The sequence below is a fragment of the Ixodes scapularis genome, unplaced genomic scaffold (assembly GCF_016920785.2).
Source record: "Ixodes scapularis isolate PalLabHiFi unplaced genomic scaffold, ASM1692078v2 PGA_scaffold11__112_contigs__length_91849675, whole genome shotgun sequence".
NCBI lineage: Eukaryota > Metazoa > Arthropoda > Arachnida > Ixodida > Ixodidae > Ixodes > Ixodes scapularis.
In genome coordinates this window covers 6,461,472-6,488,114 of record NW_024609837.1, presented here as the reverse complement: position 1 = coordinate 6,488,114, position 26,643 = coordinate 6,461,472, and the positions used below count along the sequence as shown (strand labels likewise).

Sequence of the window (26,643 nt, the reverse complement as noted above, 5' to 3'; positions counted from 1 at the left end):
CGCCATTATCGCACCCGGGCCCGTGAGAGAACTTGCTGCTCAGCTCCGACCTGGAAGCCCAAGTCCAGGCCGTGAGTATGTAGAGCCCAAGAGGTCGCCGCCAGTCTCCATACCTAGCAAGATCATGCATACCCACCTGAAACTCTAGCCAACAATAAAGGTTTCCCCAATCCAAATTGGCAGACGATGAGATGCGGGAGTTTGTTCTGAACACGCGCTCTAAGGAAACAACCTATACGTACACACCCCATGCAATGCGGATAGTGTTTACGGTGCCTGTAACAAGCGTCTTCGATCGGCTCTGTTTAGCGTCCTGTCGCCCGTGAATCCAAAGAATAGTTCCCAAGTGGCTGCAAAATACGTCAGATAAACATGGCGCGTCATGCTGTCCGTTGTCGCGACCCTGTGCCGGTTGCTTGGACAGGGTCTTTCCGACACTTATTCGGGGGACGACGGTAGCATTTTATATGAAGGCGGCTGGGCAGAGATACGCCAAAAACTATTCCGGAATACGTATAACAGATGCGTACAAAAATTACATGTTTTTTCCCGAACAGAGCTAGGGGGTTAGGGTACAGCTGGTGGCAAATGCAAATGGCTGTGACTGTATTCCTATATCTTTGTATCAGTTTATTCCGCTCCTCTTACTTGAAACTGTCTGAACACTTCACAGCCATCAAATCTCAAATGGAGCTAAAAAACATAAGAAAAAAACATTGTTGCCCCCAGTTTACCGGTGGAGACCAACGACTTCTTGTCATGCTTGACAAAAAGGCTGACAAGACTGATTATTTCTTTCTCTCCACTCGTCTCCTTTATAGCTTTATCGGTTTATAACCGGCCACAGTATATGGGCTTTCTGGGTAGAGTTATCCCACTATTTTTCTTAAGGTGACCGTCATACCACCTGTGTTTTTCTTGTTTTCTTTTCTATTTTGGCGAGTGTGAGATATCTGGCAACCAGGCTCCCTTCATGTGGAGTGGGTTACGCGCCGGGTTCATATTACAAATTCTAAAAATCTTTGCACCAAAAAGAATTCTTTTTTTGTGTGCGCCATATCAAACCGACAAGGTATTTTCGACAACAAATGTAACGAGATACCTAAGCCTGAATGAGTATCGCCATACGAGCGATACATCGCAAATATATTTCACTACTGAAATACAAATGCATTTTTTCAAAAGTATCTGGATACAAAGAGACAGATAGTTGAAAATAGCTCTAAGATGCTATCGCGATACATCTGTATCGCGATACTGCTCAGCCACGGAAGAAACCAATGAACTGAGTGGAACTAAACTTTAAAAAAAAAAAAAAGGTATATTTAAGTGGTGCACTTATTATACTCAAATTTTATGAGTGTAGGTTTCAAAAGAAATATATATATATATATATATATATATATATATATATATATATATATATATATATATATATATATATATATATATATATATATATATATATATATATATATATATCCGAAAATAAACTTGACTTTTGTTTTTTGTTTTTTTTGGGGGGGGAGGGAGGGGAGGGGAGGGGGGGGGAGGTGCGCACAGGGAAGAAAAGATTGCTCTAGAGTGGGCAGATCCTGGGGACACCAAAGTCACTTAACTGGATACCTATATCTATCCGTCGCTCCCCTAGGTCGACAACTGTACTTATCCAACGTAGATTATTTGTTTTTGTTTCGGACGCCACGCCCGGCTGACCCGCGTCAGTGTTCGGTTGGGACTCGTCTTCAATCAGGGAAACACCGATTGAACACGAGTCGATTCTGTGCTCTATCCTGGTACATGCCGTGATGAATTCACAGCCCTCGCTTTGGGCATCCCTATCCCGAGGGGAAAATCTTATATCTATAAGAAACAGTTTGGCCCAATAAACATACGTGCTCAGATGAGACCATATCGGAACTTTATAAGGCCGTATAAAAGAAATATAAGATTATATAAGAAGTTGTGAGAAAGTTTTCAGAAACTTAAGAGAAACTTCTGACCAGTTTTTTTATAACTTCTTATTTACTCTCGTTTGGATCTTATATCTTCTTATCAGATCTTATTTGATCATATGTGTTTATTACACCGAAACGTTTCTCATGCAAATAAGATTTTTGTCTAGAGATGGAAAGCAAGCTGAACAAAGCACATCCTATATTTGAATCTCCTCGCTAATAATAGAAAAAAAACAAAAAAAAAAACGTTTTGTGTCTTTGGTAGAGAACTAAAAGAATTGCGTTGCCATCGGAAACGCTGACGATACTCGGAAAAACGCAAAATATAATTTGTGATTTAGTTGAGCTAGCTGGTACATATTGATGAAGGGTCAACTTTGCCTCACGGCAACAAACCAAGAAAGAACGGAACAGCTCTCTTGTTCCGTCCTTTTTTCGTTCGTTTTTGTAACTTCAAACTCACTCTTAATTCACCATTACACTTTGCTTCTCTTGCGACTCGAATACAAAAGAGGGGGGGGGGGCATTAGGATTTTTGCCAGAGCAGCGCGCGAAAGAACGGGGCTACAAATTTAAATCACGTACACTCGCGGTAAAAGTGAGTGGCTTTGATGCGTAACGATTCTTCAACGATTAAGAGCTCCTCGTTTCCTGGACGTCGGTTAGGTTCATTTAATCTCTGCGTCTTGGCGGGACAGATTTATGGGAGAAAAACCTGCGGGCTTCGGGGGAAAGTGGGACGGCATTGACGAATGTTGACGTCAGGAGTAACCACAACGTAAGCTCGCGCAAACCCACAGCAAGTTTCGTCGGAGAGTCGCTGGACGTCGACTCCTCGAATCACTCAAATTCTTCAAGCTCCGAACCACCTGGCAGAATTTTCGCGGTTCGAAATTGCTGCGCACGAGTTTGCTCATTAACACCGCGTCATCTTGGACTCTAATCGTGTAATTAGTTTTGCTGAACATTTTGGTTTGTGTGTGTGTATAAGTGGCTCCTAGATTTATATAGAGGCTGTATTTCTTTTTTAGGCTTTACAAACTTGTTCTTAAGAAAGCCGGGAAAGTCGGACTTTTGCGGTCTGTGCGTGCGATTATTTCGGTCAGGGGGGGCGTAATATAGGGGCAATCATCGCTAAGAAGTCTGATAATTAGTCAAAAAGTAATTGCATTTGTAATCGTGAAATTAAACGTTGCTCTAAGAAGCTTGCCGAGTGTCGTCGAAAACCACTTGGAAACTAGCCGAGTCATTGAAAACCACTAAATCAGTACATTTAAAGATACCTAGTCAAGCTGTTTTCAACAGCTTTTTGTATGGGCTTTCCCACCAGAGTTTCTGGAAATAAAGTTGATTTGATTGATTGATTGATTGATATGGAGCGTGATTTGTAACACTATTCCCATCATCTCCATCACTATTACAGTCGTTTAATTGTGCTTTCTTAATGGAACGCCTTCCTTCACAGACCCGCGCGCCTACGCTTTTGTTTATGCACGTCTCTTTCCACGGACGGAAGTGACGACACCCAGCCGCTTCAAAACGCTTTTTAGCGTCTCAGATCTTTTAAAAAAAATCCGTGGATTCCCTTAGAAACTGCCTATAACGAGAGCGACCATTGTACGATACTACGGTATCGCGGGTTCTTTATAACTGTTTTAAAACGACCGGAAGCGACTGAACGCCGTCGCATCCAAAAAGCCGATAAGATTGTGGCATTATCCCGAAAGAACACCGTAGGACGAATCGCCAAGCAAGAAGCGTTTTCATCATAAGCCACGCCCCGTGTTTCTTAAGCTCATATAAAGTCACCGACAGCTTAAGAAACGAGTCGACTGGCTCATTAGGTTCACGATTGCTGCTTATCGCTGTGCAGAAAAACGTTGACACCTGGCATTGATTATTGCAAAAATAGGCTCCTGGCCTATAGACGATTGCAAACAAGCATGGCCTCCTCTCTACTCACAAAGCCTGGCAGTTCGACGACGGAGCCATAGAGTGCCCAGTCGCAGATTTGGAGCGCGAGGATCTGGTAGCACAGAGCATCAAAGAGCCCCTTCTCCGGGAACCTGGACGTTAACGGACAGCTTTTGCAGAGGCAAGGACCCGAAACAGAATAGATCGCTCGGGAGAAGCGTGTTTCGACGTCTCGCCGCAGCGGGGAGCGGGGCGCCAGTCACGTGGCTCTCCTCTCATGCGTCGTCTTCCGCTCCACCTTTTCCTTTTCGGCGGCCGCTTGTCATGGCGATCTGCCAAGCTTTGTCAGTATATACACCTTTGCAAGTGGGGCTTGGCAATGACATTGGGGGCTTGCCAATGACAAAATGCTGCATGAGGGGGAGGGGGGAGAGGGGGTCCCCCCCCCCCCCCCCTTGGCTACGTGCCTGCAAGTGCACCCATAGTGAGGAAAACAGAAGCGCCCCTAGCGAGCTTCTTACCGCGAATAAGTGCCAGCGTAGCAGACACTACAAGAGAGCTCCGGAGCTTTCAGTGTCCCTGCCAAGCACGCGCGCTCGTGCAGTGCGAGCATCGTTCAGGGAAACATGCTTCTGCTTGTAGCTTCGGCTTCGCTATCGCGTAAAGTGAAACAGACATGCTCATGGAGGCTATGAAAGAAAGCAATACAAAGAATAAAGGCTCGCTCACACTGCCCCGTTTGCTCACGTTACGTTACGAAAAGTCACCGGGGAATCTGTGCTTCGCATTAAGCGTGGCAACCAATTCAAGGAGATAGCCTGGCACGCGACATTCGAGACACGAATGTTTCAGTGACTTCGACGTAACGTAAGAAAACGGTGCTGTGTGAAAATTTGAACCGAGCTCAACCAATACCACCTAGAAGACAAGGCCTGCGCATGACGTTTCGTTAGTAGATCCCCGACCCGCCCCAAGCGGCAAACACCCCGAAGCTTGACGAGAGTAGGGGCCGCGTCCCAACTACGTCGCATTCACTTGCGGCCGCAGCTGTGTGCGTGACTGCTGAGCGCGAGCAGATAGCGAGCTTCCAGTGCATTTGCGACGTGCACGCGAACGCTCCCTCGGCCAGGAGCGCGAGCTAGCACGCGCTCCTGGCTTTGAGACGCGCATTTCTAGCGCGCGCTCTCGTTCTGCGGTAGAACGCTTCGAAGCAGCTACCCGAGGTGCCCGAGGTATAAACAGCGCCCTCAAAAATGGCGTCCAGTGTCAGCGTCCAGCGTCCAACGAAGGGCTTTTCAGCCCTTCGCGCAGCAGTAAGGCAATTTTGTTCATGCATTTGACGCTCCACGTGAACGTCTAACTTCATCGTATGCTATTTGCAAGAGACACTCGGCGTGAGCATCTGTTTCATTATCTGTTACACAAACCACTGAAGCAGGCGATGGAGCAGACGATGTAGCAGACGATGTTGCTCATCCGGGCTAACTAGGGGGCGCTGAGGGGATCTACTAGTGATGACGTTTAGAGGAGGAAACGCGCAGGCCTTGTGTTCTAGGTGGTATTGGCTCAACTCCTTACGTTACGTTATGACCAGAAAGGAGAATAAAGACAGGCTTTTCATCTCTACAAGTGAAAGTTACGTGCTTGTTAGACCAATTAATCGTTTACCTTTTACACCAGACACCACTGTGTAGATTAAAACCTTCTCTTTATTCTCCTTTGGCCCGAAGCCCATACATTTCACTGTCATCTTAACCACGAATGGAGGTCTTTGACGTATTTTTTGTTGCGTGTGCTCGCGCACACCGGCGGCTGCTGGCTCGTGCAAAGAACGTGCGCCCCTTATTATGGACACTAAATTCCTTGGTTCAGTATCCCTTTAAAGCTGAAAGGAATGTATGATTGGATCACGGGGGATGAAACGCTGAACCCGCTAGCTGCATAATTTTACAGCGTCAGCTGTAGTACTATACTTCGTTTCAGCTTCAGTTCAGACGCAGCCGGTGCTACGAGCGCGAGTATGTGGCCCTGAGCAGTGCTTGCGCTGCACGAGCGGGCGTGCTTGGCAGGAACGCTGAAAGCCCGGAGCTCGCGCCTGTAGCATCGGCTGCGTCTGGACCACTGTGGTCTGGACTTAAAACGAAGTATAGGCGAGTGTCGTGTTGCCGAAAACGAACGGAGCGCGTTTGTCGAACACCTGCTATACTTCGTCTCACCTTAGTATGGACTATTGTTAGCCGCGCGTGCTAAAAGCGCGAGCTAGTCGCTTTGAATGAAGCCGCGTCAGCTGCACGAGCGCTCGCGCAGCAAGTGCTCTTGTCAAGGCAGTCAAGGCTGGCCGCTCGCGCTAGCACAGCTTCGCGTTTAGTCCATGCTAAAGTTAAACGAAGTTTTTTTTTTTTTTTTTTTTTTTTTATAAACAACAAAGCCGGAGTGCTGAATGAGATGGCGTCATGAGAGAAAGTCAACACTGGTCACTGATTGGACACGACAATTGCGTCAGCTTTCGGCTCGAACTTGACTAGAAGCCGAGCGCTGACGCTGCACTCGTTTCCAACCTGTGTCCAGCGTTGGCCTTCGCTCTTGACGCAAAAATGTCAGCACTACGACTTTGTGATCTAGGAGGTGTCGGTTTATCGCAGGTGGCTTTGGCGCCGCGAGGGGGCGAATACAGCAGCGACACCCTCGCCCTTTAGCTGATAACAGTCGCGATCGAGGCGCACTGCGCCTCAATCGCGCTGGGAGTCATGGGTCATGGGCACGATTGCGCTGGGAGTCATGGGTCATGAGCACGATTGCGTTGGGAGTAATGGGTCATGGGCACGATTGCACTGGGAGTCATGGGTCCGCGTTCTTCGTCACCTGCTCTTTCTCGCCTTCGGTCGGCCGTTCCCTCGGCGCTCTAAGCCTTTGCGCCCAAAAATGGAACGGACGAAGCATACGCCGGAGAAAGCAGCGGCTTGTCGACGTCGTAAACGCGCCCGTGAGAGAGAACGTCGTCGATGTGTAGGCACCGACGGTCTCACCCTCTGTGTTAGGATAGAACGCATTCGACGTCAAGATCATGCTGTGCGTGAACGTGAAGCGGCACGTATACAATAGAACGTTACAGAGCGAAGAATGCAGCACGCTGGTGCGACCGAGCAATCTTTGTAGCACGTCCGCGAGAACGTGTTTGGTGCTAGCTGTTCCGCGTGTGATCGGTTGTTGTTTACACGAGACACCGCGCGACGCAACATCACCGGAAATTCCGGTCAATCACGACGCAATATCATCGAAATGTCGCATCAGCTGAGGCTGTCCATTCGCATCGCGCAGTGTAATCCTCCGCGTAATTTCCTTTTTTGAATTTTTAGTTTTTGTTTCTTAAAGTGCTCCGTTAGCGCCCATAGAAAGGTGCTGACAGACGCCTGTATTCGAACGTGGCTCGAACATGATTGGACGTTACAGCGCCGCTTTCATGGTCGCGTCGCGTGTATGGTGCAGCCGCCATTACATGGTCGCTTCTTGCCCTTGCTTCTTGCGGACGCGCTCGCGCCCGCAAGAGCAGACGTAACTTGCACGCCGTCTACAAAACATCAGAAGATGAGACGCTTCGTCGAGCATGTTTTGTCGCTCAGCTAAAAACATGGAGCTCGAATCGTCGTGAGCCTTCACAGGCGTCCTTGCGAAGCGACGCGGCTGCCATCCGCAATTTCTCGTTACGAGCAGTTCGAGGAAACGCCGTAACGGTGCTGCGGTCGGTAGGAGAGGAATTAAGGGTAGGGAGGGGAGGGGGCTGCCGGCGCTGTCGGCGCGTTCCGTCGTCGCGAGCTCGCGCGGCGTTGTTACGTCGGCGCAACTTGCCCGTGTGATCTTACAGAGCAGCCGGCGCGCCTCACGCTGCGCAAACCGTACAAGCCATGCGGGTTTCAGAGGTGAGCCGCTCGGAGTTCTTTTTATTTCTACATGCCGTTAGACGGTACGAGAGAGAGAGCGTTTTGTGCAACGAACGAACCTTCTCTCAAGGTACGACCCGTCCTCACACCTACAAACCGCAATCTTGGAAAAAGATATTACGGTTTTTGAATGGCGCTCCGCGCCGCTGCTACCTGCTTGCCGGTCTGCGGGGGCAAGACCTTTATGTTCACTACCATTTGTTTCGTTGCTCGGGTTTCGCCAGACACTTTTTTTTTTTTATTTTTTTTTCCGTTCGTTGTTTTCGAGTCGTCGCTGCGGATATCGTGATCTTACGCGTATCGTATCGCGTTCGTCTTTTGTGTTCTGCCGGAGGGCTAGGCGGACAGCTGCGCGCAGACGATGCATCGGTTTTCTTGTCGGTTTCGGTTCAAGCTTACACCTGTGAATAGGGAGCTCGAGATACATTGGGGCCTACGTGTCCGTTTCTTGCGTGAACTCAGGAACATGTATTTTCACGAACTCGTCACACTTGAGCGACAAACATGAATGTTTTGTCCGCTAAAGGAACATAATTTATTTGTCGTTGTTGGTTTTTGATTGAACCATAGGCGATTCTGCGCAGCACCCCATCTTCTCGGGCATTTTATTTTGTAAACATTCGGTAGTGTAAATAGAAAATCCCGCTCGTAGAGCCCCAGTCATGTAAGACATGAGTGTGAGAAGCCGCAAAGCCATGTTTTGATCGGTTGCTTTTAATTCGGCAAAGTATCGTTCTACTCCTACGGCTTTAGTCAGAGCCAGCTTAAGAACTTGGCTTATTGTGTTCTTGCTTTGTGATTTGTTCTTCGACGGCCGTTCTTGTCGGCTGGTGCAGCCAGCTCATTGGCTGCGAAGCTCTAATAAAATGCCCGGACTTGCAATTCTTAATCTGTCCACTGGCAACTTCAAAAACGCAAGGCGATAATCATCCTATTATCGCTCCAAAGCCAGCGAGGTATCGGTTGATAAAATAACGAATCACAAAGCGAATAGCGCGATCATAATGAACACCGGTTTCTTAAACTGTCATTGAGTATTGTGACTCTAAGAAAAACGTCACCGAGCGATTAGTTCTTCGACGGCCGTTCTTATCGGCTGGTGCAGCCAGCTCATTGGCTGCGAAGCTCTAATAAAATGCCCGGACTTGCAATTCTTAATCTGTCCACTGGCAACTTCAAAAACGCAAGGCGGTGATGATATTATCATCGCTCCAAAGCCAGCCAGGTATCGGTTGATAAAATAACGAATCACAAAGCGAATAGCGCGATCATAATGAACACCCGTTTCTTAAACTGTCATTGACTATTGTGACTCTAAGAAAAACGTCATCGAGCAAGTGTCGAAAAAACAACAACAACAACAAAAAAAAAACGTTCCCGTCTTTGTTGCGATGGGCTTGACAGGTTCAGCCCTTCGCTCCGAAAACAAATCGTTCTTGCAGTTGGAAAACAAATGTCAGTGTGCGACATTCGCTATCTTCGCCGCCAGTTGCCGACCAGGAGCTAAACTTGCGATTTCTTATCGAGAGAGCGCATAAGCAATTGATAAGCGATAAACCCGTTGAACGAGTGTTTCGTGTTTCTCGACCATGCTTCATCGCAGATGTGAGCTGCGTCCATTGCGATGCTAGGCACAATGTTTTAAAAGCACGATTCTCTTTAGGAAAATTTCGAGTCACGTAACTTTCGAAAAAGAAAATAAGGATGAAAATATTTTTTAGCATTTTCTTTTTTTCACTGAGAAGATAAGTCTGCAACCAAGTTTATTTCTAACAGGAAAATGTTCGAAATTAATAAAGCTTTACTTTTTTTTTTTCATGGAAAAAAAAAAGTAATTAATTCTTGACTTCTATATGTTATTCGAAAACTCTGTTTGTCTTTCAATAATAGTCGAGTGTAATTAATGGTTGTATCTTTGTGCGTTTGTGCAGAATGTATTTCTCGCATAATGACCATGAATATTGATCACTTTTCTTTGCCCTTTGGGGGTGGCAGGATACCTCGATTAAATAGTGCGATGTATTTCCTAGCAATCTATAATTCAATCATTTGAAATTTTGTTGTGGGTCGTTGTTATTTTTATATCAGGAAAAACTTGTTTTTTGTTGTCGTCTTTTAAATGAAACTATGTTTTGAGGGATCAGTCAGATCATCCAAGAGCTGCGCGGCCAATTTTCGTGCAAAAATAAAAAGGACAACCTCAGGTAATGCTGTACAAAGTGATTGTTCGAAGGGAGAATAGGGGCACTGTAGCACCGTTTCCACACCCTTTCTACACCCATAAGAAATAAAGGGTTGCTCACCCAACAGCACCCTATGTTACTCTCCACATAGGCTCATAGTTACGGTTTCAGGAAAAACGTTATAGCACGTGATGTCCATTCACTGGAGCTGCGGGGACGAGGATTGGGCATGCACAGTAGCCTGTTTTCTGAAGAGCAGACATATGCACACTCACCGCGTGTCGTCACAAACATGATTTCATTTATTCACGACGTCCAATGCACCTTTTTCTGGAAGAGTTCTGCGCATGCCCGCCCTCTCCCACCTAGTGGTAACGAGAAAAATAGTTGTACTATTTTCCTCTACAAGGCGTGCTGAGTTATCTTCCCTTTTAATAAAATTGTGCTCATTGGTAGGTTATTCCGAAAACGTAACTCTGCCCCCCAAAGTTATTTCACGAATAGGCCGCTAGATGCCGTCCTCGCGCGAAAAGGGTAAATAGATTTTTTTTTCTCGTTTCCTCGTCAAAATGTTGACGCACACGTGTTTCCCTGTAAGCTTTCATTTTTTGACGCTTTTGTGAATAATCTATCATATGGTGCGCTATACACACTAAGCACTTTTACACCCTTGATGAAGGGTGCTGAAATTGTGTTCCAGGAGGGAACATCCATATCTCTACACCCTTTCAGCACCCTAATCTCGAATAAAACGCCTATGTGAAGAGTAACATAGGGTGCTGTTGGCTGAGCAACCCTTTATTTCTTACGGGTGTAAAAAGGGTGTGGAAATGGTGCTACGGTGCCCTTATTCTCCCTTCGAACACTCACTTTGTACAGCATTACCTGAGGTTGTCCTTTCTATTTTCGCACGAAAAATGATCGCCTTTAGCACTGTTTTTTACTTGGAGATACACTCCTTGAATTCCGAGATGTTATGCGTTTCGTGTTATCGAGAACTAAGCAGCATATTTTTAAACTTCGTCAGTTCGGAGGTGGTCATATGCAAAGGACAGTGAACAGGATCGTGATTCCGACTTCGTGTGTATTTCACTGCGTCTGTGTTCTTTGTTTCTGTCCATGTAACAACTGTATAAGGGGCGTGCACCCTGAAAACCCGTTGCAACTCGTAAAAGAACTATCTCAGGAACGCTGCCAAGATCGCCAGCATGCTACTTCTAGGATGTTCGCCAGCACGCTGGGGTGTTGCATAACACCTTTGGGTAGTATACCTTGGCAGCAATCTAGGGTGTTAGCATAACACCCTTAAAGGGAAGCTACGGAGCTTCTTGAAAAAAATGAGTTAGAAGTGAATTCTAGTGTATTTTTACCCCGTGAACCCGAATACCCAAACCATTTGCTGCGTAAGTATTGTTAAACGCGAGAAAAACGCGAAAGACAGTCGCTGTCCGTGACGTCATCGACGGCTCTTTTGGCTGCCCAAGGCTAGGGGGGCGGGGCTTCAGCCCTATTTTGAAATTGCTCTTGTGGCTCTCCGGCGCGTCGCATTGAAATATAATTTTGATATATGTTATTCTAAACGCCAAATAAACGCAATGCATGCGTTTTTTCTCAAATGTATTCCCTGGGACAGGTGGATATACTTCCCTTAAGAGTATAAGACATTTTAGTGTGCAAAAGTGTACGTGAAAAAAAAAAAAAAAAGAAGTTAGGTTCGAAGATTTTTGACCGAAGTTTTCAACCAGTACTGAGGTGCTCCAAATCCTTACTCAGTCCTGTCTACAGCTCCGTCTTACCAAGCCACCCCCCCCCCCCCTTTTTTTTTATCTTCGCAAGATTACTTCGAACAAATCGGTGAATGTTTCGTGTAAATTCGATCATCTTGGAATTATGTGGCTACTTGGTCTGACGATAATGAGAAGGTACAGAAGGATAGGGTTTACAAGAAGAAACATTCTTATAGCCAAAATACAAAAAAATCCGTTGTTTCTTTTTTTTTTTTTTGTTTTTTTTTTACAAGAAACGTTTGACTGTGACGTCATGGTGGAGTGATCGTTTTAGAGCATTTCACGACAGCGAAGAGCACTTTCCAGCAGACACTGAACATTTCCAGTGTATCTCCCAAGCCTCGTTTCAGCGCCACGTGGCGACGCTTAAGTCAACGGCTACAATATGGCGACCCTCGGGCTACGATATGGCGGCCCTCTGAACTCATATCCATTCGAGGCTATTCATAACGGAAACTCAAATCCCTTGCGAGCAAAAAAAAGAAGACGGACTGAAATTCTCCTTTCGGGGGATATAGAAACAGCTCTAATCACTGCTTGGCAGGGCGTGCCCGAAGAATATTCCTATTTCATTTTCCATTTCATTTCTTGTACCTTAAGGGTCCCTGGGGGGCATTACATAAAGGGGGGGGGGGGGGGGGGGGGCATAAAACACAAAGTAACATTTCAGAAGATTAAATATAAAGTAGAGACAAAAAGTGACGACGTCTCTTCGAAAATTACAACGTCAAAGTTAGGGCAATACACGCTGAGTCAGCTCTGCAAGAAATAACGCGTGATCTGCGATTGTGACGAGGGTGTCTGGTAGTAAATTCGAGTCCTTTATGCACGAAAAAAGAGGCGAGTTTCTGAAAGTGTTTGCTCTGGCAAAAGGTAGCTCGAGTTTAGTGGCAATGCTCAGGACGGATGTAGACATCATTTGCTGGTGAAAAGAACTCCCTGGTCAGTCCAAACTTTATAAAAAAAGGTCGTGAAAAAACAAAGTAAAGACGTTTACAGTTTTTTGTAACGCCGAATCAAAGCGCAGCTCTTGAGGAGGAGGGGGGTTGGTACGGAGGGGAGGGTAATCCCGTCTTCCTTCCCCGCTAAATTTAGCGGAGAAAATTTTCCGCTAAATATAGTGGGAACATTTTACCCTCGAGACGTCACACGGGACGTCAAGTGTGACGTCACGAGGGTAACTCTCGTGACCCTCTTGAGACCAACCCTCAGAACCCTCGCGAGGGTACCCCTTGTGGCCCTCGTGAGGGTAATCCTCGTGACCCTCGTAAGGGCAACTCTGTGAACCTCGTGAGGGTAACCCTCGTGACCCTCGTGAGGGTAACCCTAGTAACCCTCGTGAGGGTGACATTCGCGAGGGTAACTCTCATAACGCTCGTGACCCTCGTGAGGGTAACCCTCGTGACCCTCGTGAGGGTAACCCTCGTGACCCTCGTGAGGGTAACCCTCATGACCCTCGTGGGAGTAACCCTAGTGACGCTCGTGAGGGTGTAACGCTTTTGAGGGTAACTAACCCTCGTGAGGGTAACGCTCGTGACCCTCGTGAGGGTAACCCTCGTGATCCTCGTGAGAGTAACCCTCGTGATCCTCGCGAGGGTAACCCTCGTAACCCTCGGGAGAGTAACCCTCACGAGGGTAACCCTCGTGACGTCGTTATGGGAAATTTACCATAATGCAACGCGCGGTTACGCCGACGCCGACGGCGACGCCGCCCAAGCCGGAAACTGGCGCCTAAAGCTGCGCTCTAAAAAAAAATTTCTATGCGGTGCGTCCATTCTAAAGGAGGTAATCATATTGAATGAAGCCTTGAGGGCAGAAATACTCGTGGGTGAATAGTCGTGAAGGATGAATCCAGTCGCGCGGTTTTGTACTGATTCTAACATGTCGGAAAGGTAAGTCTGATTTGGTTCCAGGTGGTAGAAGCATACTCCAACTTGGATTTAACAAGAATGCAATAGGACAGCTGTTTGATCTTCGGTGAGGCTTGACGTAGGTGGCGTCTAAGGAATCCTAGCGTTTTATTAGCTCTTGAAGTTATGTTTTCTATATGTGTTTTCCATGATGGATCAGAGTTTAGGTACACGCCAGTGTACATAAAAGACGAAACCTTTTCTACTAGGTGGTATATGAGTTGATAGCTATAATTTATTGGATTACGAGATTTAGAAAAAGTATGAACACTTACATTTACTATGATCAGTAGACATGAGCCACTCATCACACCATATTTTAATTTATCTTAGGTCTTATTGTAATGCTAGGCAATCATCTTTATCAATAATAGCACGATAAATAACAAGGTTATCAGCAAACAGACAAACAAGGCTTTCCAGGTAATGGCCGACATCATTTATGTAAACAAGAGAGAGTAAAGGGTCCAGAACAATACCCTGAGGCACTCCTGAAATAACTGGTAAAGATTGCGAAGAGGCTTCACCCAGACGCACAGATTGGGTTCTAGTCGTGAGGAAAGTCTTACCCAGTTCACTAACATAGTATTAATATTTAACTGTTTTAATCTTGCGATTAGTCTACAGTCGGGCACACGGTCAAATGCTTTCGAAAAGTTTATAAACACAGCATCTGTTTGTTTAAGTGAGTTGAGGTTATGGTGAATATCGGTTAACAACTTGAAAAGCTGCGTTGTACATTATCGATTTGTACAGAACTCATGCTGAGCGGGAAATAATACATTATTGGCATCCCAAACATTTTATAATGTTCGCAAAAATAACATGTCCCAATAGTTTGCTACAAACATTTGTTAAGGAGGTCGGCCTATAATTGCTCAAGTCGTCAGATGATCCGGACTTATAAATTGGAATGACATCTGCATGTCTCCATGCAGTGAGGTAGGGTACCAGTGATAAGCGGTTTGTTGAAAATCTTACACAGGTAAAGAGATGATGCGTGTCTTTAAAATTTTACTTTTTATATCATCGGGACCAGGAGCGGAGCTGAGAGCAAGTTGCTCTATTAATTTGAAAATTCCTTCAGGATTAATTGTAATAGATTCCATTTCATCAATCATGTGCTGAGGAGGTAATTGAGGTATGGGGAAAAGTTCACTAGTAAAACACCACTGAAATGCTCAATAAATTTATCACGCGATTCATTTTCAGTCAGCTGCTTATACCAGTCGAATCTGAGATAACTGGACTTTTCTTTGACGAGGGATTAATTATTTTCCAAAACTTCCGTGGGTTAGAAACAAGAATGCTATACAAATCGGACAGGCGTCAAGGCACTTCGAGCATATCCGCAGACAGTTTCACAGTCATTTAAAGATAGATTCTGTACACCGTCTTGATGCCGTGCGGCTTAAACGTCCTTCATTACTACTTCACAGCGCACAAGAACACTTCGAAAGCTCACTCGCGCAAGGAACACCCACACTTGCTCTTTGTGTGAGGGACCTTTTGAAGTGTTCTTGCGCGTTTTCGAGTGTATAATCACGAACCACCAAGTCGGCCAGGCTCGAGGAACTGCTTAATGACTCATACGCGTGGAGCCAGCTTATACACCGCAACTCGATAGCACGCTTTCCACCGATCGGCGCCTTCCTATTTGGAGGATGGGACCGGCAGTGTCTGCAACTAACTACGTATACGACCCCGTCCATGCAGCAGCACACGTACACTCCGGCGGCGGATGCGCGCTCGTCATCCCGCGGCGTCGCTGTCTGGAACGCGATGAATCGAGCATTGTTCGAGGGCACCCGATGCATCCATCGCGGCCGCGGTTCGGCGGGAGCTCGGGTTGATAGCGCCGCAGTGTTTTTCCTTTCTTTCGTTCGTTCGCCTCTCGTCCGATATCTCTGCAGTCTGCCAGGCACGGCGCCGAGAGCACGCGGCGCGCTCGCTCGGAACGCCAGCCTCGCACCCAAGGTCGGTTCTCGCGCGCACGATAATATTGACGACGGGTAGCCCGCTTTGTTTTTCTTAGCGCCGTGCGGCGATTTCGGTTTCGACAAACCCCGACGCCCAACGACAACCCGCAACCTCGTAAACCGCAGCCGACGTCGGCCCGAGCCCAGCGGCAAAAGTGGATCCTCGTGGAGGGCCTTTCTGCCTTTGCTCTATCCTCGGCCCCACCAATCGGGTGGACGCCTTTACCCGTCCGTTCGAACCACGCGGCACTTTGCGTCCCGCCCCGTCACGGCCTTCGAAGCAGTACGGCCTCGTTATCGGACTGTTGGGTGGGGACACTCCTCGAGCGTATATGTACTCCGCAGTTGACAACCGCTAATGTATAAAGGAACGACTGAGTTGTAGATTTTAATGTCGCTATTAGTCCTCTTATCGAGTGAATTTATTCTAACGTTGATATCAGATATTACTGCGTCGTTCTTCGCGAGCACATTTACATAAAGTCACTGCCAAGACGCGAAGGGTATGGAAGTGTTTCAGTTTTCCCACTAGAGCCAGTGGCGTACGTTTTTGTTTTTGAATGGGGGGGGGGGGGGGGGGACAACGGGGTTGGGGGGTTGTGCCCTTGTTATCCCTTGGGCGCCGCCTGCCAGTGTTTGCCCTGCACAGTGGTGACTGTTTCAAAAGGAGGGGGGGGGGGGGCAAAACACATGCTTTGCCCCCCCCCACTCTGAGAGCTGGGGAGGGGGGGGGTGCAAGCTCCCCCCCTCCGGTTGGTACGTTTATGCCTAGAGCTTCTTATCTTCAATAACACATCGGCGTCTCGTCAGCTTCTAACATGCACGCGCAGCCAAATCACCACAAAAGGGCAACGAGAGGGCGCTGGAGGACCTCGGTCATCCGTTCAGTGAATATAGACCAACGTCCTTTTTGGTCTACATTCGGCAGTGGTGGCACTAATTACGGCGCATACGCGGTGCTCCCAACTAATCTGCGCGTACAACGCTGTATGTGAACAGAAAAAGAGAGCACTCGCTGAAACGCGCATGAAAACACGTTGACCCGTTCAGACCTCGATAGAGGTGGCACGGGTCTTTCGTCATTCTGCTTTCCTGACTTCCGCCGTCTCTTTTCGCATAGAGAAAAAAAAATGACTGGAATTACTAACATTTTTCTCGGGGCAGATTACCGGAAGTTGGAAAAAGTCGTTCCACAATAGACAGGAAACCAAACGTACGCTTAAAAAAGAAAAAAGAAAAAGATTTTATGAAAGAGAAGGAAACGAGGGACATTTTATTATCTGCATTGCTTTGTACCATATCAAAATGCCCGTTGTTTAGTAGTTCCTTTCTTCTATATTGTTTTGTTTCGAGAAGTGGGGTTGTTGGGTAGGGGGAGTGCTCTTTGTATGTTATCGATTGACATATTGAAGCGTCATGCTCATTCTGAGAAGTGTCTGTAATAACCAGTTTCTTCCGATTTCGGAGGTTCTGTTGTGACAAGGTAGAATGACGGGGCATGTCTTTGTAGAGCGCCGTGTTCCAGCACGTGCTCTTTGCTCTTCTTCGTGCTTTGTCCGCTCTGGCACGCCCGAAGCTCGCGAAATGCCGAAAGCGTTACCGAAGGTAGGGAGCGCGCCCTGGGGTCGATACAGCTGAAGCTGTTTCCTGACGCTCTCACATCGTCAGTTACTACAGAGGTTGTCTTTGTTTGCGATTTCGCCATAGGCTGTCGCTTCCCTGGTGTAACTCACCGGTTCACCCAAGCTAACAAAGATCCCCTCTAAAGTGAACGCTGAGCGTCACCTTCCATATGCTCACGTCTCAGACCGGTCGCAGACTTCATTTGTGGTTCCGAGCGTTCCCATACTCACTAGACGCTTTTAGCGAACCGTTAGCGTGTTCCGCGTGCCGCACTACCGGAGCCTTTGAAGCACACTTTTAAGTACATGCCCGGCTGATACCGCAACCGCGGGGTGCTCACTTAAAAGCACGCTTCAAGTGTGGGGCACCCAGAACACGCTAACGGTTTGCTAAAAGTTCTTATTTTCACGATAACTCGGAACGTAGTCAAAGGTTAAACGGCGTGCAAATTCGTCTGCTCTAGAACCGCTAAATGAGCTGCGCTTAGAGTATCGGCTCTCCGTTCCCCGACATTGTTGCGGGCGCCGCCATTTTGGTACTTGTGCAGAGCAGACGCAGGTGCCGATTGTCAAGATTCAAAAGTGCAACTTCCTCAGCATTCGATTTCGTGTTAGGAAGCTCGTGTAATATTCCTTTGCTCGGTCGCGTACTGTTTAAACATGTGTGGAGGACGGAAAAGCGTTTCCCGTGATCTTAGATAAAGCTTCAGGTAACTGGCAACCATAATTTTAACGACACTTGGCCACAATGTGGCCAAGTGTCGTTACTCTGGAGCGAAGCTTATTTAGTGGCACTATTCTGCTCCGAGTCCTTGCACACCTCACTTTAAAAAAAGTCTGTGCGTCTACTTTCACGCACACCATTTGAAAAGCCAATCAGCTCAACTTACGGAGGCAGCTCAGCGAATGACGTTGCCGAAACATATGTTTAGACCAAAAAAACGCAGTCTGAGTTGTGACATTAAGCAATGCAAAACGTCACGCTTGCATTGCTTAATGTCACAACTCAGACTGCGTTTTTTTTGTAAACATAGAAATAAAACAGCGCAAACAAACACAAGGACAAGTAGAAGGAGGGACACAGACACAGCGCTCCCTCCTTCTACTTGTCCTTGTGTTTGTTTGCGCTGTTTTATTTCTATGTTTACAATGCATCACCGACTAGCCCACCTCCAAACATTACTGCGTTTTTTTGTCTAAAAATATGTTTCCTCATCGTCATTTGCAGTGCTGCCTGCGTAAGTTACGGTGATTGGCTCTCCGGGTGTTGTTCCTGAAAGTAGACGTACAGACATTTTTTAGAGTGCTCGTGCGTTTGTTTAGCCTCCAAGTGCGTCCACGCGCTTTTCATACCCTCCCCCCGAGCTGAACCAATGACGGTACGCGATTGGCTGCGCCTTCATCGTGCGTTCCCTGAACGATGTCGTCCATTGATTGGCGTGCCGCTCCTCGCGTTCTGACGTATTGGGAACACTCGCTCGCCGTATAACCATGTGACGAACGCCGAAGAACGAATTACGAAGCAAGAAGTGTGAACGATAAGCCACGTCCCATGCCTTTCTAAAGCTATATCGATGACTTATAGTAGAGTGCCTGCAGGTGATTCGATCAGCTCCGTCTAAAGGTCACCGTGAATGGCCGGCCGATATGCCTTTAACCGCGTTGGACAGTTTTTTTGTTTTTTTTTTTCGGCACGGGTTGTCGCTAGGCTGTCGTGTTTCCGCTGCCCCCGTCGGTCGCCCCGAGGCAAGAAAAAGATCCCTATCGGCTATCCCATCGAGTCGCGGACCCGCTGATTGCGTTTCTGGAGCGCGGCGGCTGCGGTCAGAACGGCGATACGGCCCGGTCGGCGTCCGAGCGAGTCCGCATTTGCTTATCTCGTCAACCGCGTGTCCTTATCGAGGGAGTCGACGCGTGTTCATTATTTTGGTCCTGTCTCGCTGCCCAGAGTGGCCGGCCCCGACGTGTGCGACCGAAAGCGTCACTGTGGTTGACTATCCACGACTGGTCAAACACTCAAGGTCTGCAGTCGCCATATACGAAAGGGTTCGCTGCAAACACTCTTCGAGCGAAACATGTTGCCCTCGTGCGTGCTTGGGACATGTCTCAAGACTGCTTTTGTATCATATGAGGAGTGTCTTTTGAATAATGAATAAGGCCGCAGCTTAAACACCCTCCAGGCGTAGATACCGTCGTGTCTGCACCTAGTCTTCTGTACGAGCAACGGGCTCCAAAGGGATTATTCCTGCGCTCATCGACGAGCTGTCAGACTGTCAACGAATCCGGCGACTCTAAGCCTCTACTGTCCATTTTATGCGCATCATCGAACTCTGTGTTGTTTCGCCACTGATGTTAAGTAGCCAGGCGAGACAAATCCAAGGAGAAGTGGGTATACTCTCTAGGAAAAGGTCCGCGAGTTTACTTACCCACAGAACACGAGGGCATGGAGACATTCACGGCGAACCATAAAGAGGATTTCAGCGAATGACGCAACTCACAATGCGATGAGATCTTACTTCCCCATGGAGAGAAAACTTCACTAACAATCTAGCACATACTGACAAACCACTTGGCTTCAGCGCAACTGGGTGCACCCTCTTTATTTTTAGTACTCGTATGTCCAACTTCGTTGTCCGCCGTTATTGACTGTCTCCGCGTTCTACGGGAAAGTGACTTCTTGTGACGGCGCAATATCCACCGTTTAAAATAAAATCACAAATCGATCTAGTTAGTTTGGAATTTTAAGCGCATATTAAAAATAAAACGTAAAAAAAGAAATAATAACCGAGGCCAAGGTTGAAAGTGACAGTAAGATACGGAGTCCGACCGAAGCCGGCGTTACAGCCCAATAAAACCCAGAGCCGTATATGTATTGAGTTTTGGCGTTTATTGGTAATAGGGCGAAAATGAGGGCACATCTTTGCCGAAATCGTTTCAATGACCTTGGGCGCGATGATTGACACCTCTTCTGACTAACAACTAGCCTGAAATATTCCCCTCGCGGGGGCAACGAGCTTAACAAGTACCCTCCAATCGCAATTTCCAGGTAAGGATGTATTCGAGTATTTCGTTTCAACACGCTAGAGTTGAAATTTCCAACTTCGTAACTGAAAGGGCAACGCACTTGACGGTGTCGCCACGGCGACATTCGAAACGCACTCCAACCAACTTTATTTTGACTGCACTCGCGGCCGCAGCCACGACGGAGTGAGCAGTAAAAACTGCGGATTCGGCTCCCTGGGGAGTTTTGACCCAAACCCCGAACGCGCACCCCACAGTCGCAGTGTCGCCTCATGTTTCGGGAAATTTTTCTCCTCATTGTCACCTTTCCTGGCTCAGTAAACGCGCTCGGCAAATACATTCAGGTACTTTCAGCCGTGTCCAGAAACGAAAAATACCCGCGCCGCACCACGCGAATCCTTCAAGGTCATCCCAGCTCATTCTTACTTCGCAAGTTCATCACGAGGGGAGTATGCGGCGCTGCCGGCGCCGCCGCTTTCGCCTCTCCACCCCGGCTTCCGCCGGCTCCTGCCGTTGACCAGACTCTCGCTATACTATAGGCTCTGATCAAGCCAATCGAGCGGAGCGAAAAGTGCATCATCACGCCCCTCGTATTCTGTGTGTGTGGTATCCCCGGCTAAACCATTAACGTGTTTGTTTTCTGCGCGTATTTGGTTTAGTTTCTGGTAGCCAATGCACAAAGTCGATGAGACGATGCACCTTTTGCCGTCGCTTGATTGTCTCCGTTGGGATGTACGTCAGCTGCGGCTGTACTTGATCTGCGGCGTTTTCTTCGTCCCGATTTGCCTGGAAATTTGCCAAACACACCAACACAGATCGCTGCAATAGTAGCCCAAATATTGGGCCAAAATTACTTTTTCTATTTCGCGAAGTTATTGAATTTGCAGATTTGGTCCTCTCCGTGTATATCGAAATGAAGGTTTCAGCTGGCCACAATGAAAAAGTGACATCAGCGGAAGGCAGGGGTTCACTCTTTGAACTGTATACGTTTTTTTTTTTTTCTTTTTCGAGGGATTACACGCATTTTCACGGTGTCAAACGAATGCTTTGGAAGCTCGCTTCAGCAGCCGCGCAGCAACAGGAAACAAATGCCCGGCAGAGTATTTTTAGAGTGCCCGCTCGACCTGCGAGCCTGCTTTCCCTCGACGTCACGCGGCACTGAAAAGCGTGAGTAAATTTGAATGTTGGTCTTGGCATCATTTTAGATTGCCAATATTGTCGCGAAATTTCGCTCGCGCGAGTGTTTAGTCTAGCTCTACTTTATGTTTTCGCCTTCTTCGAGACTTCGTTCGTCTTTACGAAAACGGCTCATGGCCCTTACAGGAGTTGATGTGCCCCAGGTGGTAGCGAACTCCCCGTTGGAGATGTTTTGTCTTCTGCATGTCTGCTCTTGGGATCTCATCTCCTCTGTCTGCGGGTGCGCGTTCATGTTTGCTCTGGGCTCCGAGCCTTTGTATTAGCTCTGAGCATGGGCGTACCAAGGGGGGGGGGGGGGGGGGGGGCAAATGGGGCGCTTGCCCCCCCCCCCCCCCCCCCCGAAACAGCTGGCACTGGGCAGGGCAGACACTGGCCGGCGCGTCCAAGGGATACCAAGGGCATCGTCCCCCTGCCCTGGGGGGAGGGGGGAGGGGGGAGCTGGAGGGAGGGGTCAGGTTTGCCCCCCCCCCCCCCCCCCCCACTCAAAAACAAGTTGGTACGCCACTGCAGCTCTGGCTCTGGGAGAGCCTTCTCTGATTGGTTGACTGCATGGATGGCTCCAGAATGCTGTTGAACCCAATATAAGCATCTGCCTGCCAGAAGACCGCAAAAGTCGTCGGCGCTCGGATACCAAGCCCTGAACATCAGCCTATACCTGTGGAGACCAACCTGCACGTCCGATCCCCCTTCGGCTGTGGAGTCTTCCGTCCGCGCTAACTCACAAACTTGGGACCCCTCACGGCTGTGGAGGAGTTCGACTCGCCCGCCCTCTGTGTGGATCCTTGCTTGTCGAGTTTAGCTGTGGTCGGGGCACCGGCTGAAGGCCTGATCGAGGGCGACGGCAGGGGAAGTCGTCAGTTATGAGTATTTCTCTCCCGACGTTTATTGACGAATTCTTCATATTTGCTAAAAAAATAGTTTATCTCCTTTTTCTTAAATAAACCTTAATTTGTTAATATCAGTATCTGCTTCAACGGAGAAAAGAAAGTATTTTTTTCGCGACCATATCACAGCGACTATTTTGAATTTCGCGATACTAAATAGCATACCGGAAAGGGTGAAGGCCGGTGATTCCTAAGTTATAATAAGTCTGGGTAACACAAAAAATTGCCGGAGTACCCTTTTAAAGTAGAACCGAGTGTGAGACAATACCTTTTTGTTGTTGTTGTTTGTTTGTTTCGGCTCAGTTCGTAGATTGCAGCGATAGACTCTTCCAGTGCTCTGCGAGTGAGTAAACTCGCATGGATATTCCCTTTGTAACTGCCGTCAATTATTTTTCGAAACTGGTCGCATGGCCGAATGCCCCAGAGACCCGGCGTACGTTATTGTGCAACAATGCTGGATAGGGCGGATTTCGTCACTGTCCACCAGAGACAGTCGCCAGCACGAGGGCTAACCACTTATACGGACCGCCAAAGCTTGATCTCGATACACGAGAAACATAATTATGAGCGCTGTTATGCGAGTATATAAATACGGCGACTGTTTGTTCTCTTTTTTCCTGCTTCATTTGCATACAATCCAAAAACGAAAATAACAAAAAAATTATATGGGAACTGTGTTGCTCGGCATTCTTTATGGCTGGCTCATATTCAGGTGTCCGCTTTCGCCCTTCAATCGTGCGAAAGTTCGCCGGATTGTCGTGCACCCTCGCGCCCCCTAGCCATTTAAAGTAACGCCGCTTTGAGTGACACTTGCCATTTATACGCCGTCTCCGTTACACTAACGTCACTTGGCGTTATTCCTGCCGTTTTACGCTGTCTCGGTTAAAGTGACTCCACTTTGCGTGACTATGCGGTTATTTTAACATTTTAATCATACAACGCAAACAACAGCTCTACGCGAACTCGCTCTCGTGGCGCGAGCAATTATCTCAGCTTGATGCAAGCGGCACGACGACCCATTAGGTCATTAAAACCTGCATGAAACGGCATCGCCTTTCACATTCAAAGGCTATCTAAAAGTTGTACGCTGTTTGTTTGTTTTTTAGCGGGAACAGGGTTAATTATTTGATTACTCGCCTTTCTTTAGGACTATAAATGAAAGTCGTATCTCGCTTTAGTTGTATGGGCCGCATTGTACTTGGAGCACAGCCTTTCAGTGCAGTTGGAGCTTGGATGGGTCCTTCCTATATACATTTTCTGGAAGCTTAATAAACGCACAGCCGTGGTGTTCACACTTCTTCGACTTCACGACATGTTTGTCAGGTATTTACGCATCGATACTTGCGATGCATTTTTGTAGAAGCACCTTTGAGTCGGTTGCACAGAGCGCTTGGATCTTTCGAGTGCTTTGCGGCAAAGTAGGCGCTCTAGATTTATTGGAGTGCATAGAGCAAGTCCACCTTATCACGTGCGTCTCAGCGAATTATTGTAAAGAAAAAGTACCCTCTTCTCTTTTTTTTTTTTTTTTTTGTGTGTAATCTCTTATCCGGTGCGGTGGTAGCGTCACTGACCATGCCTCAGCTGCCTCAACTCGTCGCTTTAAAACCGTCTCCGTAAAGCTTCCCGTTGAGACTTGAGAACTGCATGACGAAGACGAAGAAATGTGCCCACTTGCCCCGAGTTAGAGCGCGGAGGGTGTGCAAAGTTGTTCTTTTGTGCCCATCTCGGCTCGGAGCCTCGCAGGCCGCCGCGAGCGTCGAATGAAGGCAATCTCCCCTCCTGCTTGATGGCCCTTTATAAAAAAAGCCCCTTTTCTTATCTGGGTAAAGTGGTTCAAATGGACCGGCAAGGCCTCCTAGATAACAAGGTCTTTATACTGCTGGGGGTTTCTACGTCATCGACCGAAGCTCAACACGGGGCGCTGATTGAACACGACTGCTGTGTCAGCGTTCGGACGGTACTCGTGCCGTCTTTGATTCAACACGAGCCCGGACCGAGCTCTGACGAAGCACTCGTGTGGCAATCGGAGCCCCGCGATGGGCTCCGATCGATGTCGCAGAAGATCCGCCACTACGGCCTTGTCGTATGCACTCTCAAGAAAAAAGGGTGTCAAAAGGTGTATCGTTACACCCTTTGTCCCATATAATACGCCCCAAAACTTCATTTCGACGTACAGCGCCCTACAGTCAAACAGGCGGCCCCAAATTTTACGAGGGGCTTGATAACGGTGCGATATAGCTTTTTAAATAGCTAAAGTAGTATCAAAGGCCACATAAAGAAAACACCGAGTTTTTACAGTAGGGCCAAGAAAACCCCGATTATTATTATTTTTTTTTTTTTTGGTCAGTAAAAGGTACATTAGCTATTTGAATAAGTTGTACCACACGGGCTATCAAGCCCCTCGTAAAATTTCGGGCCGTCTGTTTGACTGCTGTACGTCGAATTGAAGTTTGGGGGTGTATTATATGGGACAAAGGGTGTAAGAATACACGTTTTGACACCCTTTTTTCTTGAGAGTGTGTTTACGAAAATACTTAACAAGGCCATAGTGCTGGACGTTCGGAGTCACTACACAAGAGGCCAACTTGGGGCAGAGATTGTTCGCGTCCAGGAGTGCAACCATGTTTTCGAAGATATGGTTACGTTTCTGCAGTCTAGACTGTGCGGTGTCCGCGCTAAAGGCCGCGAGGATAGCAGCCGTACTGCACTGCCTAATTGTCTCGTCTACTGAGTGAGCCATCGTCGTCATATACTATATACGGCAGACCGACCTCGTGCTGCCGAAACACCTCATGTTTCCTTTGCGCCTCACGCATTTTCGAAGCGCGATTGTTTCGTACATGCTCCAAAGACGTCTAAAGACAGTTTTTTTTTATTACCAATGTTACCTTCATACTGGACAAGGAAACGCTCCAGACTGTGTCTGCAGACTGTTTCTTTAAAAAAGACGGTCCTTAAACGTTGGGTGCTCCTAGGGCTAGAAGTAGCAGACTGGAATGAAGCCACCGAATGCCACTGAAGAGTCAGATCTCCGCTTCTTATCCCGCAAGTTAATGGACAGTTTCCGGGGCTTTATAATCTCATCGAGGGCGGAGCGGGCGACATTGTGTGGGGCTTCCATCTAAGCGTCTCTCGAAAGGTCCCCGACGACCCGGTCATCGAAGAACTCGAATTGCCCACTTTTACTCGCCGGACAAACATCGTCCTTTTGTCCGCCAGCGAAACGGATCAGCTTCCTTGTAACCCGTGAAGTCTACAGCTTGTTCGGAAACGTGTTCTTACATTGTTCGTTGGTGCACACTCGGGCGTGGCAGATAGATTGTTGGCAAGGTCTAGTTTCACGTGTCTGCGTGCAAACATTGTCGCTCCTTATTTCAAAGTCCCAATTAGCGACAAACATGTGCCAACAACACACGACCAACCTCAATACCTGTAGCAGACTTGGGAACGCTACTTCACGAGAGATTGCGAGCCTGCCCAAAACATCTTCTCGCGTGTACGCTCACGTGCTTGAGGTTGGTCGTTTCGGGTGTCGTTGTTTTTCGCTCAAGTGGGACTCATTAGCCCGACAAACACCGAGCTCTAGCCGCAAACAAAACAAATTCAGTTTTTTTTTTCTTTTTGCAGTATTGCAGGTTTGTTAGCATGTTCTTTTGTGTCAAGTTAATCCAGCGCTTAAAAAAAACGCACTTTTTTAATATGTATTCGGCGTGTATGCATGGAGAGTTTGTTGTTTATTGTTCTAATAAGACGAGGACGGCATCGACAAAGCAGTCGTTCAACTGATCATTTAAACTAGACGAGAAAGCAGGACAATGCAACCGCGAATTCCTCGCCAGATGCTTCACGAAGGGTCTTCTCTCGTGAGAGTCTTACGCAGCTGTTTTATCTGATAAGCAGAGCTGCAAGAAGCTTGCAGAAGGCGTCGTCAAGAGAAAACAAGCTGTTGGGTACGACTGTGGAGGTTGTCATTTGAAGGTCGCGCCGTTCAACGTCTCCCCATGAGCGGCGGTGGAATCTGCTATTTCCTGGATTGTCAGAGCCATTTTCAGCCCCCATCTCTGTTCAAATTCCTGGGACAAAAAGAAAACTTTCAGCCTTTCGACTCTGGTGAAGAAGGAAGACCAGCGGAGCTGCACAATGGAAAGTAATGGCCGGCCGCAAGTCGGCAAGCCAGGGTGGAAAGACTGCCGCCATCTATGAGCGACGGCAGCAACCAGATACTTGGTTTGCCGCCGTCGTTCATAGAT

General features: G+C 47.7%; 1 protein-coding gene across 2 annotated transcripts in view; it reads left to right on the top strand.

The window, feature by feature from the left end:
- The window catches only part of LOC8052173 (serine/arginine repetitive matrix protein 1), a 119,479-nt gene that overhangs the window by 61,464 nt on the left and 31,372 nt on the right, over nucleotides 1-26,643 (top strand). The window contains exon 1 of one of the 2 annotated variants that reach the window (XM_040216550.2): nucleotides 7,615-7,789. The exons of the other annotated variant lie outside the window; for it this stretch is intronic. The gene's annotated coding sequence lies outside the window, so the exon portion shown is untranslated. Of the gene's footprint in view, nucleotides 1-7,614; nucleotides 7,790-26,643 lie in introns of those variants that run through there. 2 annotated transcript variants of the gene reach the window in all.